Here is a 16,863-nt window from a genome sequence, read left to right on the forward strand (position 1 = left end):
AAACACAATCATTACTTGAAGCTTAAAGCATAGAATTTAAAATGATAAAAGTTGTGGTGGGTTTTTTTTTTAAATTCCCTCCAAAACAAACCATTCTATGGGTGAAAATGAACTAATTTAAAAGAGAAGCATCATAGTTCTAGAGCCAGAAGAGAAGTTGGAGATTTTCTAGTCCAAACATCCCATTTTACATATGAGGAAACTGAGGTCTAGAAGGACTAAATGACTTGTTCAAGGTCAAACAGGAAGTGTTAGCACAGGCAGAAATAAAGTTTTTTTATATATTCTATCCTTAATACCTTTTAAAGAAGAGCCCACAAGAGGCTGAAATAAAATCAAATTCAAAACAAATTTCTTTTCTCACTAGCTCTTGCCAAAATTAACAAAAGCAGATGAAATTCCTTCACAAGTTGCATGACTTTGTACAAGTCTCTAGACCTCATTTTCCTCATTTGGAAAAATGAAATGATTAAACTACATAAAATTTTAGGTTCCTCCCAACTCTAAATTCATGTTTCTATGATTCTTCTAAAGAAAAGGTCAGCCTTAGGTTTGTAAAATAGGCTAATTCTAGGCAGGTAAAGCTATTGAGACTTTCAAAGTAAAAAGCAAAATGGCAAACCAAAGAATTTATTTTCAACTGTCTATACCAGCACAGAAAATAAAATACTGATGGGCAGATAAACAGATCAGTCGGAGAACCAGATGTCACTCTTAAAACCACACAGTGCAGTGACTAGACTAGTATAGCCCCAGGTCATGACAACATTCATGGATCTATTCCAAAGTTTAAGTATTTCCAAGTGAACAGAAAATCAAGCAACATTTCCCAGAGAAGGAATGTTCTTCAAACACTTGAATGACTATTTTGTGGAAGATACATAAGATATGTGTGCCCTGAACAACTACAGGCCTAAGAACATAGATCAAGAATTAACAACCACAGAGAGGCAGATTTTATCTCAACATGAGGAAGAACATGCTAACAACCAGAGCTGTACAACAATGAAATGACCTTCCTCATGAAAAAGTGATTCCCTATCTTTGGAAAGATTCAAGTAGAGGATGGATAAGCATCATCAGGTATAGTATACAAAGGATCCCTGCAAATTTGTTGGGAAGTTGGGAAGGATTATTTCATTATGTAAGTGAAGGAATATGAAAAGATAGAGTTTTTCTCTATAAAGAAAACATGAAAAATTTTCAGAAGTTAATTTTTTTCAGAACTATCATTATAGAAACATTCCAAATCACGATCCCTGCCTACTCTACTCCCCCTACCACCAGTCATTTACCTAGTGATAGTGAAAAGATAATTTTTATAATTCTATTACTCACTCAGTGGGGGAGAAAGGTGAGGAATGTGGTAGAAGCTTAAAAAACAATAAAAGTAGCTATATGTAGATATACATTTCAGCCACAAGCACTCCCCATGTCTTAAAATATAGCACTGAAATAGACTAATGAAAAAGATATCTTTTGTCACTCAACAATGGGGACAAACAATCCTGGATACTGCATCTGTACTAATCCCTAATTCACCTGGAGTTCCTGGTCAAACCATATTGCTCCATTTTCTTTTTATTTATAATACAAAGTGAGGGAGTATTATTTACCTTTTATAAAAGGAACTCCCAAATTATCTGAATAGTGAAATATACCTTGAATTTTACAAATGTTCATGAACATTATTTTGATGTCATAAAAAATGAACCCACTTCTTTACAAGAATATATGCATTAAAGGTAGAGAAATTAACTTAGGGACACAGAACTAGACTCTAGGCCATATGGGATATTTGTAGAAAAAGTAGAAGAAAACTTCAGCTTTAAAGTAAGCTGACTTTCAGTGCAGAGTCCACAATTTCCTGAGCACTAGTAGGCTCTTAGAATGTCAGATCTCAAATGGCTCCCCAAGAGAAGGGTCCTTTAAATCTTGACTCTCTCTAACTTGTAGAATTCTAATATTTCAATAATCTGTAAAGTCTGATACACTCTGATTAAAGTTATTAGTGAATATAGTCTTGTTCTGTTGCCTCCTTATGCCCTGAATCTTGAGATAGTACTGAGATCTTAACTTTGAATTTGAACTAACCTAGCTCTTCCTGATATTGGAAATGACCTACATAATTATTTGTGTTTTGACCTCGGACTTTCTAGATAATATTCATGTACATTCCAAGCTAACTCAACTTTGTGAAATTACATTGTGTTTTTAATGATTCTAAATTACTCCCTAAAACAAATGTTCCTCTTTTTGCTAAAAATATCCATTTGGTAATGTATTTTTGTCTCTATTTCTGTTTTTCTCTTCATCATTAGTTCAGTTTTAAACTTGAATATATATATATATGAAGAGATGCATAATAGGCTCAAGAAGGTTACTGACTAAAAATTGTGCAAGAGAAGAAGTCTGAAGAATATCATCAAATGCAATCTGTACACAGATCTAAAAACACTTTTTCTTGACTTTATTTTTCTTGGGGTTTTTTCTGTTTTTTTTAAATTATAACACGACTTACATAGAAATCTGTTTTGCATGACTACATATGTATAACCTATATAAAATTACTTACTGTTGGGGGGGAGTAAGGGAAGGAGAAAATTTGGAACTCAAAAAAATTTTTTGAATGGAATGTTTGAAATTGTTTTTATACATAACTGGGGAAAATATTAAATTATAAAAAGAATATTATCAAAGATATGAATGATGACCAGAAAAGAAAGAGAACCTATTATGTGAAGAGTAAACATTCTATAATAATTGATAAATACCTCAAGTGCTGAACTGTTATCCATGAAATGTCAGGAGATCTAAAGGAAGGTCCCTAGAATGTTAAATGGAATACTTGTGAAAGTCTTAAGGAAAGGCAGAAAAAAGTCACAAAGGATTAAAGAACTTGGATGAGTTATAGTTTGTACTTTGAAAGAAGATCACCTTGATGAGATTAAAGATTGTTTAAGGTGTCCCTTCCTGTGGTGTTCCTTGTCGATGCCTCCAATCATCTAGTGATCTATACCAGAAGTGTCAAACACTTAGCTGACATGCCCCATTAGGCACACTACACTTCCAAATGAAGCCTGAACAAGATTAAAATGCATTTGGAAAATATTTAGCAAAATAAAAAATAGATAAAAGTTAATTATACATTTTAAAACTGAATTAGTATTCAACTCAGAAATCTTTATCTACTGATAAGTGAACCCCACTTCTATTTGAGTTCAATATTACTATCTTTTCAAATAGATTCTTGCTCCCTTTGGCTAATAACAATGATCTCCTACCCTAGTCCTGGAGTCCTATATTCCAATAGCATAATCACTATATCACATCTCTCCTAAACTGCTAACAGTATTATCCCACCTTTATTCCTTATCATATTTGCTTAGAGCTGACAAAAACAGATGAAACATCTTTTACCTTGTTTCCTATAAAACATTCAAAGTAAAACATTCAAAGGGTTAGATAGCTCATAATACAGGAAGGTGACCAGGCTTTGAATTTCTAAAAAGCACCAAATAATATTAAAAATTTAGAAAACAAATAGATTTTTTTCCCAGAATTGCAATATCCAGCTTTTTTAAGAGTTGAGAACCTGGTGAACCCAATGTTCACATCAACTACATCTGTTATAATACAAGCACAAAACAAAATGTGAAATACAGAGAATTAAGACCCCAAATTCCAAATTAAGTGCCAAAAATGATGGGAATAGTTAAGCAAAAACAAATTTCTTATACAGATTCTTTCTTAATTTAACAAGAAATAGAGCTTTAGGATTACAAAATGGTGCAGAGAAATGATTACCCCCCCAAGACATCAAATGGCATCAAATAAAGGACTATGCAAGTATCAAGAATCCCATGAAAGGGAAGGGGCAGTCACATCCCCATTCAATCCTTTCTGGTCCAGAGAACAGAAGAAAACTAAGGAACCAGCAATAATCTTTAGAAATAGCTTATTCCAAATTAATTCAGAGTCATCATCTGAAAACTTATTCAATTAATTAAGAAAGTTCTTTAACATATATAAGCATGAACAATTATTATTATCATTATTACCTGAAAGTGAAACCAAAATGCCTAACCTACCTCCAATAGGTAATTTACATATTGGAAGAATCAGGTCCCAAATTCCATTTTGGTTTCCTAGCTTTTTATTTAGGTATTGATTCTCTGGTCAGAATTAAGACTTTCGAAATCTAAAGGTTAGATCTTACAGGTAGAATTCCTGCTACCATGACATCTTCTCTGAGATTTGCCGTGATTCTCAGCAAGGAGAGAAATGAACTGGCAATAATTCAGAAGCATAGCAGTTAGCACTCAGTCTCTATCACTCTTCTCCATACCCAACCTACACACCATCCTGGGTTCCTTCATTCTGCTGTGGTAATCTTGAATTTAGGAGTTGAGACTGATAAGTGGGTTGGGGATGGTAAAAGGGATGGATGTAAAAATGATAACAGCAATAATTATGACCACTAAAGTGAAGTGAAATCTTTCTCCTAATAAAAAGGTTGGGTATCTCAAAGTTAGACCATCTTGACAGATCTGAAAAAGTTACTTTCTTTAAAGATATGTTTCATAAATCCTCAGAGTTAAATTTAATTAAATTCACTCAGCATCTACCAGGTTTATGAGCTGTGTTCTAGAAGCAGGGGATACAAAGATAAATATTAAACTCAGAAATTAGATGGAAAGGGGAAAGAATAAGTGATTTACCCAATGTCTGAAGATATATTCATGACAGCCAGAAATAGAATTCAGATCTCTTCATAAAAAGAGAGAGAACCAGAATTCTGGCATTCTATTACAAAATTGCCTTGAGTTGGTGAAAAAGGAAAATATAAACATTACTTATTTCTCAACATACTTATGACTTTAATATTTCTATATTGCAGAAATCCTATAGAATAAAGGTATTTAATGAGAGCACAAAACTAGCAGTAAATAGTTTCTTCAGTGGTGGCTTTGTCATTATGTAGCTACTTAGTAACATTAGTGAATTCACTTCCACTTTCAGTTTCTATTCTTTTCTGGAAAATTAGGGATGATACCAGTCTAGTCAACTTCAGAGAGTTCCCACAAGAATAGAGATCATATATTGTGACATTTGTCAAACATTAAGATTATGCAATCATTCTTGAACCACTTTTGGAGGAGCTAAGAAATTTCTGGAAGGAAATAACTGGACCCAAGAAAATTATTTCCTATTTTTAGAGGGATTTAAGTCATCAGGGTGTTTTAAAACATGTGCCCCCAGCCATACAAGGCTTAAAGAAATGTCAAGGTCACAGAATCACTTCCAAATCCATCTATTCCTTCTTTTTGTTTCAGTCTCTGTTAAGGCATAAGCTACCTAACATGTGTCTTTATCATATGCCAAGTGTGCAAATCAAGACAGAGAAGATTTCTAAGACCATCAACAGCAGACTGAGACATCCATGATTCCTATGAGAGATTTCATCTGATTTCAGAATTAGCAAAAAAAAAATGGCTGTCTCGTTCTTGAACAAAGTTAGAAGGTTTTGTGCTCATATTTCTTAAACAGCATCAGCCAAGGACTGACAAAAAATCTTTGTCAGGAGTGCCTCATTTTACAACAGACCCATTTCTATTCTAAACACTGGCATACCGAGATAATCCACTTGGAAAAAAAAATGAAAGTTGAATGGTTTGCAGATAAAACAAATGTGAAAAACTAGAATAAGATGTCTGGTCACATTATGCCTTTATGTTAAAAAGAAGAAAAATGTTAGAGTTCTATATTAGCAGTTCAAATTTTATTTAAATTATTTATCAACTTTAACAGCAGAACTAGACATGTTATTTTGACAACAGTAAAAGCCAGTTACAACCCAAAAGCTCCCCAGGAAATGATGCTTTTAACAAAAGTATACCATTTTCCTTAGTCCCTATAAGTCTTAGAACAATTATTCTCACAGAAAGATCATTAAATATTATAGCCCTACCTTTTTCAGAGGAATTAAACCAGAGTAATAATTCTTCCTTCTGACCAATACCTTCTTGTGAGACTATGTTATCCGTGTAGTGAAAATGTCAGAAACCTTTGGGAGGAAACGTAGCCCCATTTGTATTCTGCTCAGAAAATGTCATCACAGATCTGTTTACCTTAACTGTGGACCATGATTCAGCCAGTGACAACCGTCTTGCATACTGATCAATTTATTTGCAGCAATTTTTTTTCTAACATTAACCATTTAGGTTCTGAAAAGTAGCTGCTTAGATTCTTTTCTCCCCAACAATATGCATTCCTTTAAGAAAATCAAAATTTTTAAAGAGTAGGCTTCTCCAGAGAATATTTCAACAGAGCATATGAATAATTCTCTCCCTCCCTCTACCCGACTCCAAATATAGGTTTCTCTTTAGATTATGGATGGGAAACAAAGCATGGAGTTTCTTCAGTAGAATGACTGCCTTGACTGGAAGGCTTTCATTTCCATCAAGCAAAATCCATTGTAATAGAAATGGCCATGAGGGCTATCTTGTCAAATGTCAAGGGCCAAACTGCCTCCTCTATAGCTTTGGGCATTGTATTTAAGGCAGTAAAGACATCTGCACAAAATTAGGGCATTTAGGATGAAGAACAGCTGTCTTCTAGGTTGGGGAGAGTCTGTTATGCAAAAGTCCACTTAGATACTAATGGGCCTTAAGAACTTTGAACATTTCAATGACAAAAATATTTGAAACCCTGTCAAGACCAGTGTTTATATTCCTTTCTCCTTTTCAATTCACACTGACCTCCTAGGAACAAGAAAACAGAAATTTGAAGGTTTGTATCCTGTTCAAGAGTAAGAAGATATGTGTCTCACTGAGAAAACAGAGCCTGACCCTGGATTCTAAATAAATAGTTGATTGGTTTAAATTTAGAAAGGAACTTCCAGCCCAAATAGTCAAGTCAAATGGTCTGTGAGGTGATCTATTGGAGACATGGTATACTAGAAAGAATGCTGAACTATGACTCAGGAGAATAGATTCTGGTCTTTCTATTAACCTCTCCTTTCTCAACTTTAGTGTCTTCATATAAAATTAGGAGACTGGATTAGATGGTTTCTAAAGTACCCTCCAGTTGCAATGTGTATTTGAGATTATAAATCATAATCCTTAGCTTCCATCAAGGCTGATTTCTATATTATTCCATGTACTTTTTCATATTCCCTGATTTGTTAGTGTCTCCTTATTCAAATTACCTTACAAAATGCTTAAAATAATTGTAAATGTGGTCTAATTAAATTGAGTAACTCCTATATTTTTCACTTTTGCAAAAAGGAAGCAGTCATGTCTTCTCTATAGATTCTGCTTCATGGAAATTGTTCTGGCCTATTATGTGTAGATTTTCAAAATACAAGGAAATTTTAAAACTTTATGTGCCATCAGATAGCTAAGAAAGTACCCAGTGATGCCATCAATAGCTCTATTACATAAACAAAGAAAAAGGAGAAACAGAAAATGGATTTGGAATGTAGATAAGGAAGAAAAAATAAGGCCCAATTTAGAGGCATCAATAGCTTAGACATCCTACTGATAGCTTACTTGAAAATAATTATATATTTTAAGAGGTATGACATAAATGCTCCATAGTCCATCTTTGGAGATTAGTTTTATCAGGGAGATAAATTTATTTGTTTAATCATTTATTTAAATTAATTAATTTATTATTAATTAAATATAATTAAGTTAAATTATTAAAAATACAAGTTAGTATATGATTTTCTAGTCATTGATATAGCCAATAAGTGATCCCAAACACTCAGCATTTTATATATATACATATATATATGTATATATATTACTAATTTCTTCCCACCTTCTCTTAAGAGTCTTCATTTCTTTAAGTAAGTCATCTACTAAGCTGGAACAGATACTGTTTTTCAACATTCTTCAAGGATGATGCTATTTACTTTCCCCAGAAATTCCTTCCTGATTTTCCCAGCTAGAAGTCATTCTTGCCTCTCTCTCAAGTCATTCATTTTGAACTCACCAATGCATATAATGTTTTTAATTTGTATATTAGTTGTTGGTATATTGTCATTACAGCCTATATCTATGCTGCAAATTTTACAAAGGGAAGAGACTGACATTTTAAATCTTTTCATTATGAGTTCCTAACATAATGTTTAACATAGAATTTTGAAAACATTTAATAAATGTTTATTGAATTGAATAAAGTTCAGAGTAGGACTAGATCATTTCTAACAGGGGAGATCAAGGTATGTTTCAAAAGAGGAGATAAGATCTGAACTGAGCCTAGCCTTCAGGATGGGATAACAGAGAGGAAGGTGAAGGTATGGACAAAGTTGAGGCAAGAGAGAATTTCTAATAGGCTTAGGGGTAAAGCAAGTATGTCCATTGTCATTATTTCCAGATTTGGGAGTTGATGCTTCTAATGTCTGCTGAGATTAGGAGGAGGCTGATGCTGGTTTGAATTCTGATTTAAGAAAAATGAATCAATTAAGTGTGCATGCTTAAAATAGTATTAATATGGTAAGCTACAAGAAGGGAAGGGGATCAGGGAGCAGGCTGCCTAAGACAAGGCAAAGCAGCCCAGGTTGGAAACACAGTATGTCTATCAGCAATAGACCTGTGAGGGGTTGCTGTATTTCCATCCTGGACAAAAATGTTACTTTTTCTGTTCAGTTGTTTTCACTATGTCAGATTCTTCATGACTCCATTTGGAGTTTTATTAGCAAAGTTAAGGGAATGGTTTGTCATTTCCTTCTCCAGCTCATTTTATAGATGAGAAAACTGAGGCATACATAATTAAGGGACTCACCCAGGATCACAAAACTATTAAGTGTCTGAGACAAATTTTGAACCCATAAAGATGAGAGATGAGCCATCTGATTCCAAACCCAGTGCTAGATCCACTAGAGGTCCAGTCTCCCCCTCAACTCCTCTAAACTCATCACTATTATTTTATATAATGCTTAAAATGCTAGTCATAGCAATATGAAGAAAATAAGGCATAAATATAGGCAAAGATGAAACAAAATTATATATCCTTACAGATGATATGAAGATTTACTTAGAGACCTCTAAAAAGTCAACTTAGAAATTAATTGAAACAACTTCAGCTTTGTTACAGGCTATAAAACAAATCTAAATAAATCATCAATATTCCTGTATTTTAACAACAAAATCAAGCAGGAAGGAAAAGAAATAAATTCATTTAAATAGCCATAGAACATGGAAAATGCCTGAGAGTCTACTTTTTAAGACACAAATATGAACTATATAGATACAATTACAAAACACTTTTTACACAAGTAAATATAGATCTAAATGACTGGAGAAATATTATTTACCTAGTGATAGGACAAGTAAATATTTTTAAAAGACCACACCCCCCTCATTAATTTGCTTATTCAGTGCCACATCAAATCATCAATGAATTTCTTTATAAAACTGGAAAAATGATAACAAAATTCATTTAGAGGAACAAAAAGTCAAATGTCAAGAAAAATAATGAAATAGTGAGAGAGAAGGGGGACTAGCGATATGAGATCTCAAATTATATTACACAGCAGTTTTTGTCAAAATGATTTGGTAATGACTAAAAACTAGAATATCTGAAAAGATTAGGTAGTAACAGGAACAATAATCACCACCACCATGATGATGATGATGATGATAACATTTAACTTCAAGGTTTGCAGAGCACTTTGTAAGTATTATCTTATTTGGTCCTTACAATAACCCTGGCAGGTAGGTGGTGTTGTTGTTGTTGTTATTATTATTATTTTCATTTTCATTTTAAAGTTAAAGAAATTGAGGCAAATAAAAGTTAAATGACTTGCTCAGGATCACATAGGTAAGTCTCTAAGGCTAAATTTGAACTCAGGTCTTCCTGACTCATGATGCAGTACGCAATTCATTATTTTACCTAGCTGCTTCTTGTCATAGCAAAGGAGGCAGATAAACACAAAATATTCTAGTAATTACTTTTTATTTTTTAATTTTATTTTTATTGTAAACTTAAAAATCATTAACAAACATGTTTCAATATACAAAATATGAAAGAAGCCTGTATAAAAATTGAACTTGTTTTTAATGAAATTAAATATATGATATTATTACATGCTATCTATATGTACATATGAAATTTCTTCAGGTAGTAACCTACCCTTCTTCATTTTTTGTTCTCTTTCATGCATTTTTATAATGTTTTATTGATTATCTTGGGGAGGGCATGTTATCACTACCCCCTACTAACTTCTCTTCCCAAGTAGAAATCCTTTTCTGTAACAAATAAGTATAATCCATCAGCAACTTGGTTTCTTTTTCTACTCTACATAAAAACTATGACTGTCTAAGGGGAGAATCATATGCTTCAGGTAGTAATGGATTCCCCATCACTGAAGTCTTTCAACAGAGACTAAATGATTATAGGTCCCTGGATTTAAAAATCAGAGGGATCTCTGAATCCCCTCATTTTTTCCCCTAAAAAGGTAGGAGATAGGATTCCTGGTCAGTCAGAGGTTGAGCAAAATGATCTTCTGGGTCCCTTCCAACATGGATTTTATGATGCTGAGAATTGGGCATCAGCACACACACAGTGTTCTTTAGATACAGGTGAATATGAAATTTCTTTCTTTTCTCCCCATTATACATGTTTCTAGGAAAGTCACATTTTTCTTTTCCCAGAATGGATTCAGGAGGGGCTATTGGTATATCTTGGTGATTCTATTCTAACACAACAATGTGTATTTATTCTAAATATTAAAGCAACAGAAAGACTTTATAGGGCTCTTTAAATTATAAAACACTCTCATATACATATTCTCTTTTGACCCTCACAACAATCATGGAGGAAACAAATTCGGGTTTCTGCCAATACATTACAGAACAGTCAAAGGGGTGATATAATAAAACAAACTGGACTTGGAATCAGAAGTCTTGGGTTCAAATTCTCACTTCCTCACTTACTGACTTGAGTAATCTCAATTAAATCATTCAACTTCTTAGAGTCTCAGAATCCCCATTTATAAATAGAGGCAGTTGGAGTAGATAGAAGAATTGTGATACTTCTTTTTAATTAGATTTAAGTATAATTATTTTTTATTTAAAAAAAAGAAAATCATTGATCTGTATTAAAATATAATCTTAATTTGCAAACAATCTGTTTTTCCTCTCCTCCTCATCCTTTTCTTTCTATTTCTCCCCCCAACATTGTCTGACATCAATTTCCTTGCGCAATTTTATTTTTGTTTGTGGAATACACATTTATAGAGTTAATTTATAGAGAATGTATACTAAGAATGCATATAAAACTCAACTCATAGTATCAGTATGTATGGTTATAATAGTGTGATATAAATAGAAATCTAATTAAGGGAATTATATGCTGAGTATAATCTTAAGTAATTCAAAAGAATTTTAAAATATTAAATAGTATGAATCTCCCCTCTCCTCAAAATGAAATTTAGTCCTTAGATTTATAAATTTTTTGGTCATAGTTGCTCTCTACCCTCAGAAAATCAAAAAACTCCCCTACTACATAGGAAACACTTTAAAACATGACAATACTATCCAATAAATTTCTTCCCTTTTCTGGGAGTTTTATTTCCTCATATCAAAAATAAGGGGGGGGGTCAGAGATAACATCTTCATCTGACATCTAATTCATACATGTTTTCATAAGCACTACATTCCCTTAATCCTTTAGGAAATTCTACTAATAGCCTTAAAGTTCCCTTCTTAGGGTCAAATAAAATAATATGTGAAAAGCTTTTTGCAAACCTTAAGGTACCTTAAGTTATATTAAACCTTGTTATATTCTTGTTGTTGGTATTGCAGTTCTACAGGTCTGTGATTCTAGAAGTGCTTTCTCCAGAGTCAGTATGCAAACACAGCTCCAAGTTCTGAGTTCAATATTCTTTGCCCTCTCAAATCTTTTGACTTCCAGATTTCAAAAACATGCCTTACCATCATTTCTCCTTTTCCTCACTCCTCATTAGTTTATTGCCTTTCCTTAATGACAAGGACCAGACTTTTTGCTTTTATTTGTATCACCACCACTTAGCACAGAGTCTGACCGATGTTAACTGATCTAACAGTTAATATTAAATTGAGGCACAAAGTTCCAAGCACAATCAAGTTATTAGTAAAAAACATATTTACCAATAAATAGTTTCTCAGCTTCCCCAGCAAAGTTAAGACCCCGAATGAGAAAGACAGCTCTCTTTTATAGTTTTGAAATATATATGTGTGTGTGTGTGTGTGTGTGTGTGTGTGTGTGTGTGTGTGTGTGTGTGTGTGTGTGTGTGTGTGTGTGTGTGTGTGTGTGTATAAAGGCTAGCATCATAGGTAAAAGAAAATATGACTGGATGGGAATTGGGAATGAGGGTTAGCAACAACCCCTCCCCTCCTTCATGTGACTAACAAATGCTGGTTGAGTCTAGCTCTATCTGCAAGGACAGAGATAGCAAACCAGACTTCTTGGATAACAAACTAGCCATCCCTGAAGGATAGCTTGGTGGTATAATGATACTAGACCATACTCCATGATATTCACCTGTAGCCTTTAAGGATAATAGATTTCCTTGGAATAGTGATTAACAAGAGAACAGGATTCCTAACAACTCATTACAGATTAACTGAGTTTCTGAACAAGGTTCAAAGACAAAGAATCATGACTTGGGCAGTTAAAGGACAAAATCAATTAACTATCAATATGATCACTAAAAAAGATAGAATTAAGCTGGTTATTTCAATGCTCAATAAATGTTTCCTTTCTTTTACACTTCTTTGGTCTTCATCCTTCAATTCTCCATCCTTCTCCAGCTTTCAGATTACTGCTGTCTCTCAGTTCTCCTACTATATGTTTGACTCCTCCTCCTTAATCTATTTTCTTAGGTCATCAATCATATTCCTACTCACTGTAGGTGATCACATTGAACACAATGTACAAATAGCTAAATTAACACATGCATAATAGATAAACAGATAGACAGATAAATACATAGATACATAGATCGAAAGACAGATAGTAAATGGAAGATTATCTTAAAGGAAAAGGATTGCTTAGTAGAGGGTCCAGGAAAAGTTTGCAGAAGGTGGCATTTGAGCTAAGTCAGAAACTAAAAGACCGAGGTGAGAAAAAAGAACCATTCTGGGGTGGTTAGGTGGCGCAGTGGATAGAGCACTGACCCTGGAGTCAGGAGTACCTGAGTTCAAATCTGGCCTCAGACACTTAATAATTACCTAGCTGTGTGGCCTTGGGCAAGCCACTTAACCCCATTGCCTTTCAAAAACCTCAAAAAAAATAAAAAGAACCATTCAATGAATAAAAAAGGATAGTAGAAATTCACAGGTGTGATGATGGATTTCCTTCTGTGAGAAATAGCAAAAATGCTAGAGGAGCTAGATGGTAGGGTGCATTGAGGGAAGTAAAGTATTAAGGTAATGGAAAAGTAGGAAGGGGCCAAATTGGGTTCAAATTGGGCCAGGAAGGATTCAAATAAAACAGATTTTTTTATTTGGTTCTTCAGGTAATAGGGAACCACTTATTGGGAGGGAAGAATGGTGATATCTATACTTTGGGAAGATTGCTTTGGCAGATGAACACAGGATGGATTGGAGTGGGAAGAGACAAGGCAAAGAGATTAGCCAAAATGCTTTTATTATTATTTGTAACAATATTAGTTAATGGATTAAAAATTTGTAAGGTACTTTAAAAATATTTCATCTTATTCTCACAACATTCCTAGAAGGAAACAATTATTATTATCCTCATTTTACAAATGAAGAAATAGAGAGGTAGAGCTTAGATTATTTGCCCAGTCAGTTTCTAAATTTCTGAGGCTGGATTTGAACTTGGATCTTTCTGATTCTAGCTTCAGGGTTTTGACCACTGTACAACCTGGCTGCTTCAATAGATTTTTCAATAGTCCAGATAAGAAAAGATGATGATGTATACAAGGGCAGTGGTTATGTAAGTGCAGAGAAAAGATCATTTGAGAGATATTGGAAATTTTTAAATGGCAAGACTCTAAAACATATTGTAAATAGGGGGTGACAATATAAGTTTAGGATGACATTGAAGTTGTGAACCTGGATAACTGGATTGTGGTACTCTGGACAGTAAGAAGAAAGTTGAATAAAGGGAATATTTTGCAAAAAGAGGATTATTTTTGTTTTGGAATGAAGAATTTGACATGTCAATGATACAACCAGATATCTAAAAGACTTTCTGTGATGAGGAACTAGAGCTTAAGAGAGAGATCAGGGCTGGAAATATAATTAGAAACAAGAATCATCTGTCTAGAGGAAACAGTTGACTCTACAGGAACCAATGAGATCATCAAACACTGTAGTATAGAGGGAGAAGAGAAGTGGGTTCAGGACAAAGTCTTGAGGAGCACCCATGTGACTGTGATAAAACTCCAGAAAAGGAGATGTTCAGTTGCCAAATGAAAACTACAGGAAGTTCGTTTGGATCAATTAAAAAAAGGTCTAAAATGAAGTATCTTGATCAACTGGCCCTTGGTCTTCTTGGACTTCCCTTTACTTAAAGTCAGCAAATAGAAGTCTTGTTTCAAAAGTTTTTTTTAATTCCTATATATTTTCCTTTCTTTTATACTTCTTTGGTCTTCATCCTTCAATATTATTTCTATCCCCTTTCAGGATTCTCCTTCCTTCTCTAGCTTTCAGATCACTGCTGTCTGGATGGAAGGGTTCATTACAAGTTCTTTTAATCATTTCTGATTCCCCATGACCCCATTTGGGGTTTACTTGGCAGAGATACCAGATATCTTAGCCATTTCCTTCCCCAGCTCATTTTACAGATGAGAAAACTGAGGTAACCAAGGTTAAATGACTTGCCCAGGGTCACACAGCTAGTAAATGTTGGAGGTCACATTTGAACTCAGGTCTTCCTCATTACGGGTCCAACATTGACTGTCTACCTTCCTCAAGCATTTATATAATACCTACTATACAGCTGACACTGTGCTAAGCACTTTACAAATATTATCTCATTTGATCTCACAACAACTGTAGAAGATAGGTATTATTATTATTATTATTATTACCCATTTTACAGTTGAGAAAACTGAGACAGACAGAAATGAAGGGACTTGTCCAAGGTCACATAACTATCAAGTGTAAAAAAATCCAGATTTATATTTGTCTCCCTGATTCCATGTTTTGAGGCACCATCTACCATCCCCTTGAAGACAGAGATTGCATTTTTAGCATTCTATCCCTAACCCCTCAGAGAGTACCTGGTACATAATGCTTGCTAAATCCTTATTGATTGGATTCCTTCTGAGGAAGTTTTTAAATGTTTTGGATGAAATAGTCAGTCATAGAAATAGTAATTTTTTAAATGGACAAGTCCCTTAAAAACATAAATACTACAAGTATATATCAAGTATGTACTACATGTGTTAGACCATTAGGGTCATGAAAAATAGTCTCTGCCCTCAAGTTGCTTACAGTGGTGTACACATTAACTGGGATAAAATAATTAAATTTATTCACTTGGAGGTAGGTAGGTGGCATAGTGGACAGAGTACCTGCCGTGAAGTCAGGAGGACCTGAGTGAAAATTTGACCTCAGACATTTGATACTTACAAGCTATATGATCTTGAGTAAGGCACTTTACTCCACTGCCTCACAAAAAAAAGGAGAAAAAATTTATTCCCTTGTACAATAAAGCTTTCAACTCTTTACATCTTAAAAAAAAATCTTAGTATGAGCTATGTCCTTTTATTTCAATTACTTATTTTACAAACATAATATTTTAATGAAAATTCTTTGTCTTCAACATAAAGCCACTCTTTTATCAGACTGATTATAGATTGGATATTAGCAAGTCTTTAATGTCTAATCCATTCTTCCAAATCTAGCCTTGATGTTAACCCATAGGTTTTCAATGGGATTTAAATATCGTGAGTTCTCAGGCTACTGAAGAATTTTAATCACCATCTCTTGAATAAATCTTTTAATTTTATGTTATACAAGGGAATGTGGTAAAAGGTTGTGTTGTAGCATCATATCTCAGTTTGCAAATTTCTATAATTCTGGAAGAATTTTATTAATCAGTATATCAATAAGCTTATCAAAGTTCATCATTCTCTAAGTGGGGAAAATACATCCAGATCCAACAAAAGTTAAAAAAAAAACAGCCCTCAAAAATATTTTTAGGCTAGATGCTTTACAGTCTTAAAAACACACCTGGACTTCTTTTTGTTGGAGTTGCTATTTTTGGTTTGGGTTTTTAGTTTTTGCAAGGCAGTGGGGTTAATTGACTTGCCCAAGGCCACACAGCTAGGTAATTATTAAGTGTCTGAGGCTGGATTTGAACTCAGGTCCTCCTGACTCCGGGGCCAGCGTCTATTCACTATGCCACCTAGCTGCCCACCTGGATTTCTTTTGACAACAATTTTGATATATTACATTCAATAAAAAACTAAGGGGGTGCAGTCAGAACAAAGATGGTAGGCTTAGCTCTTCTCAAAACCCGTCTGAATACCTTCAAATGATTCCATGAAACAATTCCTAGAGCAGCAGAACCCACAAAAGGACAGGGTTAATTAATTTTCCAGTCAAAGATAATTTAGGAGGTCAACAGGAAAGATCTGTTGCTCCTGGGTGAGAGTGGAACATAGTTCAACAAGCCATGCCAGCACAGTTATAGCCCAGGAAAACCAGGAGCAGAGTTTGGAGTCACTGAACCAGCAGCAGCTGCAAGTGTTTCTTAAGTTCTCAACCCACCAACTGCATAGGGGTTGAACAACTGACCACAGATTACAGAGGTCTCTTAGCTAGCACTGAGGTAGGACTCTGTTGCTTTGCCCATACTTGGATCCAGGTGGCAGTCTCGGGTGGCAGTCCCAGG

General features: G+C 34.2%; 1 protein-coding gene across 3 annotated transcripts in view; it reads right to left on the minus strand.

Annotated features, from left to right (window-relative positions):
* The window catches only part of ARNT2 (aryl hydrocarbon receptor nuclear translocator 2), a 251,591-nt gene that overhangs the window by 191,915 nt on the left and 42,813 nt on the right, over positions 1-16,863 (minus strand). The window contains exon 1 of one of the 3 annotated variants that reach the window (XM_074234006.1): positions 5,972-7,619. The exons of the other annotated variants lie outside the window; for them this stretch is intronic. The gene's annotated coding sequence lies outside the window, so the exon portion shown is untranslated. Of the gene's footprint in view, positions 1-5,971; positions 7,620-16,863 lie in introns of those variants that run through there. 3 annotated transcript variants of the gene reach the window in all.

The sequence above is a fragment of the Macrotis lagotis genome, chromosome 4 (assembly GCF_037893015.1).
Source record: "Macrotis lagotis isolate mMagLag1 chromosome 4, bilby.v1.9.chrom.fasta, whole genome shotgun sequence".
NCBI lineage: Eukaryota > Metazoa > Chordata > Mammalia > Peramelemorphia > Peramelidae > Macrotis > Macrotis lagotis.